The sequence below is a fragment of the Melozone crissalis genome, unplaced genomic scaffold (assembly GCF_028551555.1).
Source record: "Melozone crissalis strain CALT ecotype California unplaced genomic scaffold, PUWL_Pcris_2 ptg000077l_1, whole genome shotgun sequence".
NCBI lineage: Eukaryota > Metazoa > Chordata > Aves > Passeriformes > Passerellidae > Melozone > Melozone crissalis.
Window position 1 is genome coordinate 983,074 of NW_026535854.1, and position 11,342 is coordinate 994,415.

Below are 11,342 nucleotides of genomic sequence, written 5' to 3' on the forward strand. Positions count from 1 at the left end.
TATTGTATGAGCCTTACAGCTCTGGCTTCAAGAGATCTTCTCCTTAATAGCACCTGAGCTGATGCCAAGTGTTCTTTGACGATTTATTTACTCCAAGAAATCATTTTCCCTAAATAAGAGGAGCCCGTTACCGCATCCTTCTTCACGTGAGCCTGGAAAAGGCTGCGCCCTGCAGCTCCTGTGGCCTCATCTCCATGGTGATGCACCAACACACACACACACACTGACTCCAGCAAGAAGGCAAACCTCCCCAAAGGAAAAGCTGAACCTCCCAAAAAGAAAGGCTGAACCTGCCCAAGGGAGAGGCTGAACGTGCCCAAGGGAGAGGCTGAACCTGCCCAAAGGAAAGGCTGAACCTGCCCAAGGAAAAGGCTGAACCTGCCCAAAGGAAAGGCTGAACGTGCCCAAGGGAGAGGCTGAACAGCCCCCAGGGAAAGGCTGCGGGTGGCAGAGCTCTCAGCAGCACCAGGCCTGGCACAAGGTGTGCTGCAGGTGTTGGCAGGCAGGGCTTCCCTGAGAAGCAGAGCAGGTCAGCCTATCAACAGGCTGGAAATAAAGAAAACCTAGCAAGGGCACCTCTGGATCCATTTTATAGGAAAATAGCACATTTCCAGCTGCTGTCCATGCCAGGGAGCAGCAACTGAGAGACAAGTTCCTGTAGTTCTCATCAGCCTGTGAATCAATTATTTATAGGAAGAAGGTTCAGCATATAATCATTGAAAGCTGTCAACTTCCAGCCCACACAGAGCTTCCTCTGTGGAAAGGCTGCTGGTCTGTGAGCCAGGGACTCCTCACCCCTCATGTCACAGGATTAAATGAGCAGCTGTGACACAAGGGGATCCATTACACTACAGCCACAACGAGCACTGGCACCCCAAGGCACTAACAGCACTCAGCAACATCGGGCAAAAACCACAGAACACAGCAAATGCAGCCCAGCATCCTTCCTAAAGGAAAAATAGTGGTGAAAGGGCATTGGGAGTGATGTAACAGGGCTGGCACATGGAGCAGCTGGGGAAGGAGACTCCGGCAAGGCTCTGTGGGGCCAGCCTGTCGAAGGCAAGGCAAGCACAGCACTCAAGCACCAGCCCAGTGCTCTCCTACCCCCACAGCAAAGCCTCTGTAGGGATCAACAACTCTCAGCCACTCACCTGCACACCCCCAATGCTCTCCATCAGGAGACTCTGGCTTTGTGCTTCCCAGGCTGTGGCAAAGCCACCCCTAATGGTTAAGAGCAGCACAAGCAGCTTGCAGAGAGGATGGAGATTGCTGAGGCTCTGCAGCTTCCGAGGGTGGGAGCAATCCCCGAGTGCCACAATCATCAGGCTGTGGGAATACGCCAGGAGCAGGGCAGACAGAGGCTGAAAACGAGCAGGCTTCACACTCCCAGGTACTGCAGGAAACCTGCTCATCCTCAGCTCACCAGCACTCTTTGAGCACAGCCAGAATGAGGTCTGAACATTAAAAACACACCAGAGTGCTGCTCCCAGTCTGCTGGAGGAAATAAAGGGAGGGGGATGTCTGATGGGGAGGAGAGGGCGCAGCACAGGCACCTCTGGAAGAGCCCTGCCTCTGCACTTCAAGGTTAAACACCTCCTTTGCACTCATCTCTGAATCTGCCTCTCTTTAAAGCTGCACCAGGTAATTAGAATCATTATAACTATTATTAGACCATAATATTATTATAGCATTTTTGCTACACTTGACATCTGTTGGCTGATAGATTTAACTGGTACATAAGAAATAACTGTGCAGAGATTTCTTGAAAATGCGCACCAACACGGAAGACATTAAAGCATTCTGCATTCAAAAAGTTAATTTTATGGAAGGACACTTGAAATAAAAATTCTAAAATTAGGTTAAACCTTTAAAACCTGCCGTTAAAGGAATTATTTGGGCTTTAAGTAGGCAACCATTTAAAAAATCCTGACTTTTATTTAGATGCTGGAAGACATATATGTGGCTTGGTATCTCCTTCAGATCAACATATGCATCTTTTTCCCATCTACTCCAGAGATTTCTACATCATCCTTCCATCTTCCTTTCCCTCTCTCTGCAGCAGGCACTTGAATTTTTTGGGCAGAGTCTGACTGCACAGGGAACCAGTATAATCAGGGCTCTTACAACCTGCTGTCTGCAAATCCTATAGAATTGTCAGCAAACAGACATCCAGAATAAAATACAGCTTCCTGCAGCCCATGAAGCCCAAAGGGCTTTGCAAACTAGACTTGGGATGCAATTTATCCACCACTGAGATTCAGCTGTAATCCAGAGTGGAACACAACCTTTCCATCCATATTTAACTACAGCACACAGCCCCCTGGAGAAAAGTGAGGAAGAATCCAACAGAAGCCATAGGAAGGTTTTAGGGAGACTGAATTTTCTGCCCTGGAACTGAAATTAGGTCAGGGCATCCACCAAGTTGGACACAATGATGCTTGTAGGTGCCTTCCAACTCAGAATATTCCATGATTCCATGACTCTACCATCAGCCACAGACCAATAGAAAGAGGGCACAGCATCTCCATCCTGTTGATGGTGTCCCTGAAGCACAGCTGGATTGAACAGCTGGGTACCACAAGTTACCAGCCTGGAGAGGAGGAAGACATGAACACCCTGTGTTGTCCTTAAATTCAGTGGGGCCCAAATTTCGCCCCACAGTTACACCCATGTGCAAAGAAAGATGGAATAGCACTTCAGAAAAGGACAAATTCTTGAACCTCAGGCAGCTGAGCCCAGCAGCTCAGTACTCAAAGAACTCAGGGAGGGTAGAGCTAGGCAGAGATGTTTGCTCCAGTGAAATCTATTTCAGCTCTTCCTTAAGCAGTTGGCACTGAGGTGACAGCAGAGGCCTGGTGCAGTGAGGTGTCCTGCAACCACATCCACCATGACACACTATTTAGGAATAAAAATGAGCGTCATTAATTTCTCCAGAGCAGGTAGTTTTATCTTTTCCAGAGAAGAGCAACCATACAAGGAACTTGGAATTGCTTGAGGAGAAAAATGCATTTTTGCTACCTTAGCCACATACAGACAAGCCCAACTCTCACTGAGGAGAGACTTAATAGAGAGAAAAGGGGAGCAGGAGATGCTGGACACAACTTCCCCCATGCACAGCCCACTGCTGAGGCAGCTCTGAACAGGAAGCAGGGCTGAGGATTGTCTCAGTTGTGACAGCCCCAGCAAGCATCAGCAAGAAGCCCCAGGTGAACAAAGTTCATGAAAGCTCTTAAAAATCACCTCAGCCTTCAGAAGGAGAGCACAACACAATCCTCCCCTACAGAGACCTGCCCATCACACCTCTGACCAGCACAAAGCAGGTTTTTCACTCTATCCATCTGATGCTTTCAATAGCCAGAGGAGCTGGGTCTGGGCAAGCTCACCTTCATGAGGCCCAGTGCTCATTAATAAGAAAAAAAAAGACCAACCAAAGCAACTCAACCCCACACACTTGAGGGGTAGCCATCAGCAATTCCCTGTCACCACAAGAGAAATCCTTGTGTATGAGCCCCGGGAGCTCAGCCCAGGTCTGCTTCTGTTCAACCTTTCCATTAAAAGTTTGAACAAAGAAGAGAAAGCACTTTTATAAAACCTGAAAGGATGCCCAGGAGTTAAGAGCTGGAGGCACTCTGGAGGTCATGATTGGAATTGATAAACTGAAGAAAAGTTCCCAAAACACCAACAAATCAGTAGAAAGAAAAGCAAGGAAAACAATGCAAAGAAGTGTACTTGGAAACAGCACAAACAGAGATCAAGCACACAAACAGAGTCCAGGGGAAAGTTCTCCAGACAGAGGGAACCTGGGGAAAACTGGGGACCAGACTAAATGTGCCAGCACTGTGACACCACAGCTCCAAAGAGCTGAACTCCCCTCTGTGATCCAGAAACATAAAATACCCAGTTCTGGGTTCTGTGCTGGTATCAGCTCTGAGGTACACACAGACCAGAGGGTCTGGGCAGCCAGCAGAGCAGTCAGCAGTATAAAACATGCTGCCCTATACCAGCTGTGGAGGGGTTTCTCCATCCCTGCTCCCTCCAGGGCCAGTCCCAGCTCTCAGATTTTAACAGCGTTTACTCACAAGGAAAACCAGCCACAGGACTCCCCACTCTGTGAAGGCAAGACACAAACTGGCTGCTCAGTTTGCTGCAAGGACAAGTTAGATGGGCTGTCAGGCTCTGAGAGTGGGATTCCATCAAGGCCCAGAGGGAACTGGGCCCTGTCCAGATCTGCACTACCATCCACCACTGCCCAGCCTGGAGCCAAGCATCTCTCCCCTGGCTCAGGACAGGGGCACGGACAAGGAGGCTGTTCCAGCCCTGTATTTCCTTTTAGCATCCTCCATCTGGCTACTCCTGCAGCAGTGACAAAGCCAAATGAACAGCCTTCTCTTCCCCAAAATACAACAGAGCTCCTCATCCTGCTGAGGGGCACCCACACAACACAGAGCCAGCACTGCTGTGACCGTTTCCATTCACGCCTTCCTTATCCCTCACTAACAGAGCTCATCAAGCTTCATTTGCCACCTGCTGCTGCAGCAGAGAAGCCAGCAGGGAATGGGATGCTGCCCTGGGGGAGGGCACGGTTTCCTAGCTTCCCTCCTCCCCTTCCACCCCACTGACCTCTGCAATGCCTGAAGCCCACAGGGGCCATCACCCAGCCCTGCCCACCCCAGACACCTTAATTTGAGGGGACAGTTGTTAAAAGCCATTGCCACAAGATGTTACAAAGCAGGTGACACCAGAACACAGCTGCACCAAACCCAACCAGCAGCTTGGGAGAAACCCAGCGAGGGGGCAAAAGCTACAAATATCATGCAAAAGCAGGGCTTAGCTCTCAGGAACGTTTCACATTTCCCAAAGACTCAGAGGGATTTGGGGTTTTGCTGAGCTGCCTCGTGAACCACAGCCAGAATGGATCTCACGGTGAGCAGGCGCCGTCTCCCTTGGCAGGGCTGCTTCCCAGAGATCCCCAGCCTTGTGTCACTTCCCAGAGATCCCCAGCCTTGTGTCACTTCCCACTGCAGGTGCTAAGAATATCTGCGTGCTCATAAAAAATAGCAACCAGCTATTGAGAACTTATCAACAAAGTGCTCGATAAATCTTAATTAAAGCTGATTCACCTCCCTCACAAGCCCGAGTGCAGCGTTATTTCTCAGAGGAGAACGCTGGGTGTAAGAGCTGAGGGGGGTTACAAAAGCCATGGAGGGAGTCAGTAGCACAGAGGATTAGCACATGGAAAGGCTGACTATTATCCCTAAATTTATCCAAATAATCCACTGCCTCACAAATTCTCAAGGTATGGCTGCTGTGCATTCAACCCTATCTGCTCAACCCAAGCAGAAGCAGAGACAGCTGTGGGGGTGCTGGAGTTTGCCAGGTGTTTTATTGCTCAGGCTAAAGGAATTCTCCACTGTAAAAATGAAGAAGGTGGTGGCAGTAGCACCAGCCCTGCTCTTGTGCTGCTTCAGGACACAGGGACAACACTGTGGGTTCAAAGGCTGTTCTGACAGTTCACCAGGAATTGTTTCCAGCTGATTTCTTACCAAGAATCATATTTGTATCCTTTCAAATTTAGGAAATACATGGTCACACAGACAGCAGCCTCCAGGAACTCGCAACACTGCTCTCCCACCTCTGGTAGCTGGACTCCTACACTGAACTTTCTGGGACAGCATTTTGGATACTTCCACCACAGAAATACCCTAGAGGCTGCTGAAAAACTAAGTGGATCAGGCTGGGTCATTTTAAGGCAGGACTGGGGGAAAGAAAAGACAGAAACTTAGAAGTGCATCCCTTAACAGTGCTACTCCCAGAGAACAAATGAATTCAAATGATCACAGGGAGCAGGAGCACTGCGGCAGCACGTTGGGTAAATGACAGGGCATGTCACCATCTTCTAACATCCTCTGGACACTTATCTGCACTTAAAAGGCTCCTGCCAGGCTGTGCACGGACCAGCCTCTTCCACAGACAGCTCCACCACAGAAATGCCTCTGCTGATCACCCTCCTTTGGCAGGCACACTGAGCAGCACCAGCGCAGGCAGCTCTGCCTCTGCGCTGCACTCAGACAGGGTTAGTTCTAGCAAAGAAACACTGCAGAATAAATAACTTACGAAATTGTGTCTATAGAGCTTGGTGTAAACCCAGACCCTCCTGAAGGTGGGCAGCATCAGAGCTCTGTCAAAGCTCACTCCTAATGCAAGTGTTAGTCAACCACTGAACTTAAACATTTTAAGGCAACATTCCAAACAGTGTCTATATACAAAATCCCATTTGCTCAGCGTTCTCCTTCCTGGCCTTGTGGAATGCATCGTTTCACCATTCTCCTGCCAGAAAACCATATGCAGGCTTGTACCAAAACAATTAAACCAGTTTTAAAATTCAGACCTCGTGTTACAGAGAGCACACCCTGAAGAAACATCCATTTTAATATCCCAGAGCTACTTCAATTTTTCCAGCACGTTTTTATTCCACAGCAGCCTGGGCACACAGTAGGCCAGAGGTCACGCAGCCTCGTGTTCTAGGCAGGATCCAAACTGTTCCCGTTGGGGGAAACTCACGTGTAAGATTTTTGTTTAAAAACCCTGAGTGTAAGGGACCCCTGCCCTGCTCCGACTGTGTGCCTAAGTGCCCCTCACAGGGCACGCGTTTGCTGCAGCACTCCAGCCGCCCAGGCTGCCCGTCCTGCCGGGCCTGCCGAGCCTCCGGGGCCACACACGCAACGTCCCCAACGGCCCGGCCACAGCCAATGAGGGGAACCGGGCCGGCGGGCAGCCTCCACCCGACAAGGCCTTACCGCCGGGTCTGCTCGCGCGAGGGCAAAGCAGGGAGGCAGCAGTGGGTACCCCCGGGCTGGGACCAGGGCTCCGTCTCGGATCGCAGATCCCTGACTCGGAGCTACACCCCGGCCCTCACGGGCCGCCAGCACCACCGCCCCCTGCTACCCCCCCACCCCGACTCACCGCTCCGCGCTGCGCACGCGCTGCCCGACCCCAGCCACCCCGCCCCGGCCCCGCTCTATCCAATCAGCGCTGTCCTTGCATGAGCTCCTGACATTGGCCCCGCCCCTGGCCCCGCCCTACTCATTCAGCACGGCCCCACTCTTGGCCACACCCCCTGACCCGTGCCTGTCTGTCAGCACCGCCCTTGGTCCCACCCCCTGATCCTGGCCCCGCCTGTGCCCTGTGAGGCGGCTGTGGGGGCGCTGTCTTGGCCCCACCGTGTCCCGGACTGGATTCGCTGGCCTGAGCCTGAGCCTGAGCCTGAGCCTGAGCCTGAGCCTGAGCCTGAGCCGTGTCCCGGGCCGATCTGAGCCATGTCCCGGGCTGAGCCTGAGCCTGAGCCGTGTCTCGGGCCGATCTGAGCCACGTCCTGGGCTGAGCCTGAGCCGTGTCCCGGGCCCATCTGAGCCGTGTCCCGGGCTGGGTTAGCCGGGCTGAGCCGTGTCCGCTGCCCTGGGCTGCGGGAGCCTCCCTGGCTGTGGGAACGGCGTGTCCCGGGCAGCAACCCCATCCTGGAGGATCTGTCCCTCAGGAGTGAATGCCTGCTTTGGCGCGCCTCTGTGCATCGTGTTATGTTGGACTAATGGAGGAATTTCTCCGTGGAAAGGGTGGTCTGGCCTTGGCAGGGGCTGCCCAGGGAGGTGTTGGAGTCTCCTGCCCTGCACATGTCCAAGGAAGGGCTGGAGGTGGCACCCAGTGCTCTGGGCTGGTGACAAGGTGGGAATATCTGGGATGGATGCCTGGGATCAGGAGGGAATATTTGCAATGATCTGGAGATATTGGATTTACACATCACATCATCCCTGCCACAGGCTGCTTCAGCACCCCCTTTATTTTTCACAGGTTTTGAGGAAGGTAGTGAGGTTTCAGGTAAACACAAGGGTGTAAATTCTCAGTCTTGGCACCCCTGGTTGATGCTGAAATGAGGTGAGAAAGTCAGAGAAGGCACAGGGAGCTCACTGGTCCCCTCACCTCATTCACTCAAAGCACTCTGCTGATTAAAATCATGCCAAAGCATTTCCCACCTCTCTCCCAACTGCAACTGAGTGATGGCATTGCAGAGATGATGGAAAATCAGCCACGAGCTGTGCAGCCCTCCCTGGTGAGGGTTGGGCTGTGGCTGAGGAACAGGCCATGGGGTCCACTGCACAGCAGTGGAAACCAACGTGCCAGCCCCAAAATTAAACCTGCAATGCTTAATCATCTAGTGAAAGATGCTCAGTGACATCAGGGGACCTGTCCCTGGGCCACTGTCCCCACGGCTCTGCTCATCCATGTTGTGTTTCACTGCTGGCACCCACAGAGATCCTGGAGGCAGGAGATTGACTGTAAGCAAATCTCAGCTCTCCTTGCCAGTAACTGAATATTTTCAATCTTTCCAGGCTGGTTGTAAACATCTCAAAAACATAATCTGGAATCAAATCCCTCAAAGCCTTTCAGGAGTGCACCAGAGCTTTATAGATGTTTATGATTTTTGTTGAGGTTTACAGTTTCTCAGGCAGCTACGTGATTGCTGCCTGGGTGTAACTCCTGGCTTTTGGATGGGGGAAGTACTGCTGTACTTCATCCTCTTCCTCCTCCTTTTGGGCTCCACACACCAAGCCAAGGCTGGCAGCCAGGCAGGACTGGTCTCTCTGCTTGCAGCCCAGGAGCCAAATGTCAGCTGGGGCACTGAGAAGGGGATTTTCCCCCTGCTTGACTCAGGCTGCTGCACACCAGGCACTTTGGGAAGCCTCACTGAGATGCTCAGTCCATCCAGAGAGGAGCACTGCTGCATCCCTGGGCAATCCCAACCAAATCCCACATCTGAAACTGCTCCCACATCTAAGAGATAAGAAAATACACTCTGCATGTATTACCTTCTGCATCTGGAGTTCCTCTCTCTGGTCTGATGGGATGAAGGGCTTTTTCAAAAGATATTAGAGAAGATGGGTGTGAGAGAGTAATTTGGGACTGGGAGTAATTTTTCATCAGTATACTTAAAGACAATCACAGCACTAGGAGGGAGGCATAATTGTGGAGTTGTGTAATTAGTTTTTATGTCTCTGCAATTATTCTGTTGGCTACATATAAAGAACATGGGAAAATGCAGCACAATTTTAAATCAAGACTTGATTCTCTTTTAGTAGGTAATTGATGTTGATCACATCACTTAGCAGCAACTATAAAATGTGCTATTTAGATTGCAAAAGGATGGAGAAAAGGACTGAGCAGATAGGTAATTGATGAATCGCGGGCAGCGTTGGTGGGAGGCAGCAGGAATCCCTCAGCTGCCTCTGCCTGCAGCTGCTCCTGGGCTTCCTTAGTGCCCAGGGCTTTAACAGGCACTGAGCCCCTGTCCCAATCCCACAGCATTGCTCTGTCCTGGACAGCAGTGGAACAGGGCAGCTGCTTTTCATGGAATTGATCCCTCCTGGGAAAACCCCTTCCTTTAAGGAATCCAGATCTTCTTCCTGGAATTGATCCCTCCTGGTTAAACCCCTTCCTTTAAGCAATCCAAGTTTTCTTTGTGGAATTGATCCCTCCTGGTTAAACGCCTTCCTTTAAGGAATCCAGGTTTTCTTCATGGATTTGATCCCTCTGGGGTAAACTCCTTCCTTTAAGGAATCCAGATTTCTTCATGGAGTTGATCCTTCCTGGTTAAACCCCTTCCTTTAAACAATCCAAGTTTTCTTTTGGAATTGATCCCTCCTGCTTAAACCCCTTCCTTTGAGCAATCCAGATTTTCTTCATGGAGTTGATCCTTCCTGGTTAAACCCCTTCCTTTAAGGAATCCAGATTTTCTTCATGGAGTTGATCCTTCCTGGTTAAACCCCTTCCTTTAAGCAATCCAAGTTTTCTTCCTGGAATTGATCCCTCCTGGTTAAACCCCTTCCTTTAAGGAATCCAGATTTTCTTCATGGAGTTGGTGCTTCCTGGCTAAACCCCTTCCTTTAAGGAATCCAGATGTTCATCTGGCAAAGGTGTGTGAGTTTGCTCCCAGGACTGCCATATGCTCGTCTGGAGCCACCAGGCTCCTCTCCTCTCAAGGCTGTTTGGCTTCTCCAGTGACTCAGTTGTGGCAATGTGTCCCAAATTTGGTCACAACAGCTAAACACTCCCAGATACATAACTGGACATTTAAGTCCACAAGCAAAATTAAGTCCCAGGGTGCCAATGCTGTGAAGCCTCACAGTGCTGCCCTTGACAGGTAACTTAGTTTTTGGTGATGGGCTCATACTAAAAGTACCTGCAAGTAGTTTTGGTTGGGGGAAGACCCAGAGACAAGGCCCACAGCAAGGCACAGGCATCCAGAGGGTTCAGTTGCCCTTTTCTCTCTGCAAGGATGCCAGGATGAGCATGAGAGGTGTCTCTTCTGGGTACAAAGCAAACTCCACAGGCTACAGGAGACTCTTGAGGTCACATTTCCAGGTGGCAGGTCCAGGCTTTGCACTTGCACCAAAACAGATGGATTTGTGGCCAGACAAGCCACTGCATAGAGTCCTACCAGGATTTTTAAGTGAAACACTTTTCGCCTTCAGCCTTTCCTTCCCCTGAACCTTTTTTGTGTGCTGTAGCAAAATATGAGATGGAATTTGGGCTCCAGTGGGTGTAATTGCTGAACAGCCTGCCCTGGCCAGCCTCACCGCTGCCAGAGCGCTGCCCACAGCCACTTTCCTGCTGACACAATGAAATGCATTTTTACAGCCCAAGACATGAGTCATGACCCAGCCTGAGTTCAGAGCAGAGCATTTTTTAAGTACTTGTGACTCCAAAGAGGCCGGAGGGGAACCCTGGGCTTGAGATAGGATAGCATCATAACTGCAGAGTTTCCCCAGTCACTTTTAAAAATGCTTTTTCTCACCCATTTTGTGTGCTGGGACGTGAAGACTATTGTAGGACCTGTTCTGCCATGCCAGCATCAGCCTCTCTGAATTGCTGTGAGGATCAGATGAGTCCATCTTGCAGTCTCTTATCACCAGCAGCACAAATCCTATTTCATTCACTGCCAAAAAAAGAGACTCATCCAAAGGCGTTTGTCATCAGTCCCTCGGGGGCTCTGGAGCCATAAGTGGGATGCAATGAGCCCGGGGCCATCCCTGCTCTAGAAGGGCTCTGCCAGCGGGGATGCAGCTCAGGGTTCGCGGGTGAGCTGCTGCCCATGCAGCCCTGGCACAGCTCGGGGTGAGGCCCGCCGGGTGACAGCCCCTGACAGTCCCTGTGCCATGTCCCCAGGAGTGATCTGTCCTGGCACTGAGGGCTCAGCACCCGCTGGGTGACAGCCCCTGACAGTCCCTGTGCCGTGTCCCCAGGACAGCTCTGTCCTGGCACTGAGGGCTCAGGGCCCGCCGGGCGACAGC